A 6,517-nucleotide genomic window follows, 5' to 3' on the forward strand; every position below is an offset into this window, starting at 1 on the left:
CTTGAAGAAGAAGAAGTATTCTCATCACTTTTGTGTAACATCTTTACTCTTCTTCCTTGTATTACTTGGTTGTTTGTATACAACTTGTAATATGTTGTAAGAAGGTTTCTCCGCCTTCGGGGTTTGTTCGAGAAGGAGAAGATATAGTGGAAGAGTGAGCTGAGTGAAGATCCTTGGATTAGTTGCCTCAAGGAGGCGAATACCAAGTAAATCATTCGCGTTAGCATTGTTAAGTTGAGAGAGTGTGTAGAGAGGATTCTTCATCGACAAAAGTTCAAGTTTGTTGTTAAGCCATTCAACCTCCTTCTAGCTTACAGGTCCTAACAGAAAAAGATCATGAGTTTAAAATGATGGAGAGATCCCTAATTGGGAGGCCTTTTGGATTGAGCGCAAAATAAATCATGAGGGCTTAGGCCCAAATTAGACAATATCATACTATTGTGGAGATATTTTGATTCTCATTGGTACTAATAATCCTATGATTTTATTCTATGTATGTCAAACAACTATTTCAATATTAATTTCAAGTATAATTTTTAACCGAATTCGAGTAGTTAAAGGGTCATAACAAGTATCATTCTATAAAAATTAGATATTTGTTGTATCACTTTAGGTATTCTATTATTATTTAAGTATTTAAGGGGTCACGTCAAGTAGCATTTGATAAAAATTAGATACTCGTTGTATCACTTTAGATATCCTATGATTTTATTTGATGAATGCCAAATAAGTCATTCAAGATTAAATTTCAAATGTAGTTTTTAACCAAATTCAAGTAGTTAAAGGGCCATAACAAGTATCACTTGATAAAAACTAGGTTTTTGTTGTATCACTTTAGGTATTCTATTGTTATTTAAGTGTGTAAGAGGTCACATCAAGTAGCATTTGATAAAAATTAGATACTCGTTGTATCACTTTAGATATCCTATGGTTTTATTTGATGATGTCAAATAATTCATTCAAGATTAAATTTAGTGTAGTTTTTAACCGAATTCGAGTAGTTAAAGGGTCATAACAAGTATCACTTGATAAACATTAGGTATTTGTTGTATTACTTTAGGTATTCTATTGTTCGATTTTGCTATCCTGAGCACCGAGTGTATGTGTGCCCGTGCGCTTCACGTGATCCACAGTCCATCACGGGATCGCGCGCCAGATCTGGACCGTCCAAATGTGGGAAATACATATATTTTGCCCGACCCATTGTCCTGTTTCTACTCGGCACGCTGTCGGCAGCTGCTCAGTTAGCCCCGGCCTGATCAGAATCTGGCAGCCGACGAGCAGGCGTCGCGCCGCCTTCCGACCGGTCAGGACTCGGACTCCGATCGAATTTTGGCCGGAATCGGCCATGCGCCTCTGGCACCGATTATGTTACTCGACCGGTCGGTCTCCAACCAAATCACGATCGGAGATTGGCCGAGGAAGGACCGACGTGCAACGTCGGCCCGTCCTCCGTCGAAATTTCGATCGCAATTCGGTCGGAATCCGGCCTGATCACGGTTGGCAGTGGCCGCGCCATCGTCGGCCACGTGATTTGGCTATTTCTGATCAAATTATGTCGGATCCCGACCACTATCCAGTCGGAATCCGACACCGGATGAATCTCTCGCTAGCAGTGCATCGATCACGCTCGAGCCGGCTATCGGCGATAGCCAGACGGTGCGGCAAGGCCGGCGGCAGCGTCGGCCTTGTTAGGATAAATTACATATAATATTTAAAATACCTCTGCTCTTGTTAGGATAAATTACATATAATATTTAAAATACCTTGAAATTATGTGACGGTGGCTCACGGGAGAAGATGAATTAGAAAAGAAATTACTTCGGTAGGAGAATACGAGTAAAAGAAGGGTAAAAATGAAAATTTAATTTAATAGGGAGTTAAAACTATGATTTAGATGGTTGTCAGTACCAAATCTTTAAAAAAAAATAAATAAGGACTGAATCCAAATAAAAACTTGGACGGAGAGATTTTAGTCCAATTTACCTTTTTTTTATTTTTAAATTTATTTGATAATATAATTTATTTATTTATTTTAAAAGTGTATTTATTTATCAGGTTGATAATAATTTTATTGATAAATATTATTGACAAACATAAATTGACAGTATTGTATGTATTGAATGAACATAAATAAACTTTTATCAAATACTAAATTTGTTCATAAACATTTGATTCATTTACTTCAGAAAAAAGTAAAATCTGCTACCTCATCGGTCCCATACGGTCAGTCCCATGACCATTATCTGTAAGGAGATAAATCTGAAAACTGCAATTGGTCATAACGGAGGAGGGCATTACTTCGACTTCATCGAGATCGAATCCTTGGTCACTTCAACAACTTTGCTTCATCGTAACCAACTTAACTATGCCTCAAAAGTGATTCATTTACAATTCTATTCTCGATTGTTTAATTATGACCTATCTAAGGCCCAAGCCCATGTTAGGCCCACCAGACTTCCTTAAACAAGTTGCTAAACCAATTGCACATAGGATTGTTTAAACTGTTAGGCTCACTTGGCTCGACTAGTTGGTAGTTGCTAGTCAAACTCAAAAGAACCTTTAAGAAATAATATTGATCTAGCCTATCTAATGTCATCACCAATCAAAGTTTAACATTACAATGTATGTACATAATGTCTAAGTAAGGTAACACAAGTGATGAATGGAATCCTATTCAAATTTGCAAATCCAAAATTAGAAATCAATTTCGACGAACAACCAACGTAAGTGCGACACGTCATCGAGCCGAAGGGCCTTCGGTATCAGAAATGCTTTTGATATGTTGAAATTCCGAGACTCGGATCCACCTAATTGCTTCTGGGCTTCGACAACATCTTATCACCATTAGTGCACATTGCCAAGCACTCCTTTAGCTCCATCACCACTTCAGTCATCGTCGGCCTCCTATTCGAAGTGTCTGCAGTGCTTGCCAATGCAGCATTGGCTGCCTTCCAAGCCGAATTTAGGACTCCCTCTTCGCATAAGCTTGTGTCAATAACATCCTCTATGTTTCCATTGGCAAGCCTTTCTTTAACCCATTGAACTATGTGAATGCCTTCAAGATCACTAAATATGGGAGATTTTCCAGTGATGAGTTCCAAAAGAACCACTCCAAAGCTATACACATCGCTTTTCCGGCTGAGTTGGTTATTGTTACAGTACCTAGACAAGTAGAATTCCATAAGGCTTTGGTGGATTTAAATATGTAATAGCAACGCGGGCATCAAATAGATGAACTGAATAAACTGATGTGAGATTCTCTTATCAAGGTATCCAATAGTGCCCACAATCCTTGTGGATGTGTGACCGGTGTTGTCATCTTCGTAAACGCTTGGTTAGTCCGAAATCGGCTATTTTCGCTTCTAGTCTTTCGTTCAAGAGAATGTTCGCTGTCTTCACGTCTCTATGAACAAGTGGAGGCTTGCATCCCGTGTGCAAATTCTCAAGTCCTGCACACAAGTGAAACATGTATGTTCATTACTAAGTGACACAGGAACAAGCTATGATAATTTAGTGTCAACCTTGTGCGGCATCAATGGCGATTCGGAGACGTTGTTCCCATTTCAAAGGCGTATTGGTGTCACTAGCTGTTGAAATATATGACAAGAGCTTATTAGCACCTTCATATCAATTTTCAGAAACAGAAGTGGTTCATGAGTTCAGAACCTTTGAGGTATTCTTTAAGGTTTCCCTTGGGCATAAACTCGCATACTAGTGCCAAATGTTCTTCATCTATGCAATAACCAACCAAAGAAACCAAATTCTTGTGATGAACCCTTGTCAAATGTTCAGCCTGCAAGATGAAATTGTTTAAGTGGCCACTTTTCGGATTCATGTGTATACAATTCGACTAGGATCAGTTACCTCAGAAAGAAAATCTTCTTTTCCTTGTGAAGATGATTTGGTTAGCAACTTGACAGCAACTTCAGTAGCATCTTCCAAATGGCCATAGTAAACAATTCCGAACCCTCCTTTTCCGATGATCTTGCTGAAGTTATCGGTAATGAACTCCAGTTCCTTGTACGTGAATTTTCGATTGTCAAGTTGATATTTGTCCTCCAATTTGGAGCTCTTTGATGGTGCATTTTGCTGGAGAGTTAAAAAAAGTACTATTCCATAATTCATGATGATGAATTCTGAATCATTAACCTTATTCTGCAGCAAGACTAACTAACCTTTTCTCTTTTTAAGTATGCAGAAAATGATAATTGCCACCGAGCACACACCCACAACACCAGAGACTACAGAAGCACTGATGATAGCTGCTAAATTCTTCTTCTTCTTCTTCTTCTTCACCGGCTCGCAAGAATCTCCACCAAGACAATTGTTGCCTTCAGTTCTGCCATTACAAAATTTTGCATTTAGCTAAGCATTGTGAAAAAGAGCCCAACATATTAAGAACAAGTTGTTGCTTGAATACTTCATGGAAGAAACTAGTATAGTTTTCAAGATGAGGATCGACCTCAAAGTAAGAGAACCATTCTGAGATTTCTCAAGAAGAACAGAAGGAATGGCTCCACTAAGTTGGTTATCTGTCAAATCTCTGCATGTAGCCAAATAACACAATTACTTCTGCATTTGTTTTCACTTAATTAGTTCTATATATACTGACAAAATAATACTTACAGTACTCTGAGAGATGGCAAATACCCCAGAGCATCTGGTATCGATCCCGTTAAGTTGTTATGAGACAAATCTCTGCAAAATGTTATCAGAAACTCATGGCTGAGGTTGATAAAGCAGGTTTTACTCTTGAAAATTAATAACACTTACAAGTACTGCAGTGCACTTAGGTTGGCAAAGGAAGTTGTTATTATACCTGTCAATCCACTGTATCAACAGATTGCTGCAAGAAATTGAATCTAAATTAAGAATCCTTAGCTAGTTCTAAAGTCTAATTTCAAATAATTCATCTGATTCTCTGCAGAGTTGAAGGAACTCACACTACAGTGATCATTGGAACACCAGAGTTATTCAGTGTACAATTCAGTCCATTCCAAGTATAAGCTTCTGGAGAGCATGGATCACCCATCCAGTTTCTTCTCACCTGGTACCACCCTTTGATCGCCAACATTGCATCCACTGAAAAGTAAGATCTTGTTGTTTATAATTCTATTTTCTAAATTAGTTGTTAATCTTTTGCTATCATTGCATTACCATCTTGGCTGTTGGATGCCACATTTGCATTTCTCATCGCTGTGAAGACCTCAAAGGCATTTATGATAGGTGGAAGCATGGACCTTTCTGTTTCAAACAGAGTTATATTGCACTCATCAAACCCTAAACTTGGATCAGCATTGAATACGACGTCAGAGAGGAGGTAGGTCGGAGCCAAGGGCCTGCCGTCGTTCAGCAGGGCTCCATTGAGGTAGATCAAGAACTCCCTCGAGGCGTTCAGCTGGAGCTCGGAGAAGTACAGGACCGTATAGAACTCAGTGAGGTCTCCTGGATCGGGTGCCAAGCTGAGTTGAAGTGTGGTGGAGCTGCTAGGGTATGCTGCAATCTGCATGACTTCCTGTGGTGGCTGAAACTGATCAGGCACCTGGTTTTGGATTCTCGAATTGGTGGATGTCACACTCCATGAAGGTTGGGTGTCCAAGAAGAACCATAAGCGATCATATTGGATCAGCAGGGTACCTGATAGAAGTAGAATCCCTCACATAGATTCTATCCAAGTTGACCAAAGTGGTGGAGGAATTGACTTGAGGATAAAGAGAGTTTGGAAGAGGCCTCAAATCTAAACCAGAGATGAAAGGAGTTCCATGGCCAGTGTTGACCAGGCAAACTGAGATCACATCAGCTGTGGCTTCACTAACTGTTTCAGTGAAGATGCTTTCAGTAGGAGTTGTCAGGTTTATGGTCTTCCAGAGGTTGACTCCGAGGTAGAGATCAAACTGAACAAAAGGACTATTCTTGGAGTCGTAGTTTCCATACAAGAAGGTTGCTCTTATTATGTATTTTGAGCCCTGACTGATTGACTTGTAGGTGTAGCAGTTGCGAGATCCCTCAGGGAAGCTCCTCAATGTCAAGAATCTCCGAGAAATGTTAGAGGATATGTAGGACGATGAGACGGCGTAGTTTACGCCAGTGTCGACGAATTGGTAGTCGGAGACGTACCGTAGGCCGTTTGGGTCGGGGTAGGAGGCGTTCGGATCGATCCCGCAGTCGATGAAGATAAAGCCTGCAGAAGCTTGAGAGTTAAGTTGCATGGCGGGATCAAGCTAGAATTGTGTGTCTAGTACCTGGCGGCTGTCCCTGAACTCGAGCGGCGGCGGCCGCCATGAGGAAGAGGAGTAGAAGAAGCAGGAACCGGCGATCCATGCTAGTCCGGTGCTTGCCGATCAGTACTGTCCCTGAAATCGTGATAATTCTTTAAAAGATAGCAGAGGAGAATGCAAATGTTGCCTGGGAGACCAAACTGTCCACTTGAAACAATGCATATTTTGGCAGGAGACTGCTTCAAAGCAGAATTCCTCGTCTTCATCGTTACTTTATAGCCATGGCCAACTTTTGG

General features: G+C 40.3%; 1 pseudogene; it reads right to left on the minus strand.

Moving 5' to 3' along the window:
* Window positions 1-2,740: 2,740 nt before the first annotated feature.
* On the minus strand, window positions 2,741-6,452 carry LOC141817889 (senescence-induced receptor-like serine/threonine-protein kinase; annotated as a pseudogene).
* Between the last annotated feature and the right edge of the window lie 65 nt (window positions 6,453-6,517).

The sequence above is a fragment of the Curcuma longa genome, unplaced genomic scaffold (genome assembly GCF_044706935.1).
Source record: "Curcuma longa cultivar G26 ecotype Majalengka, Jawa Barat unplaced genomic scaffold, ITB_CL_G26_1.1 contig_22433, whole genome shotgun sequence".
NCBI classification, from domain to species: domain Eukaryota; kingdom Viridiplantae; phylum Streptophyta; class Magnoliopsida; order Zingiberales; family Zingiberaceae; genus Curcuma; species Curcuma longa.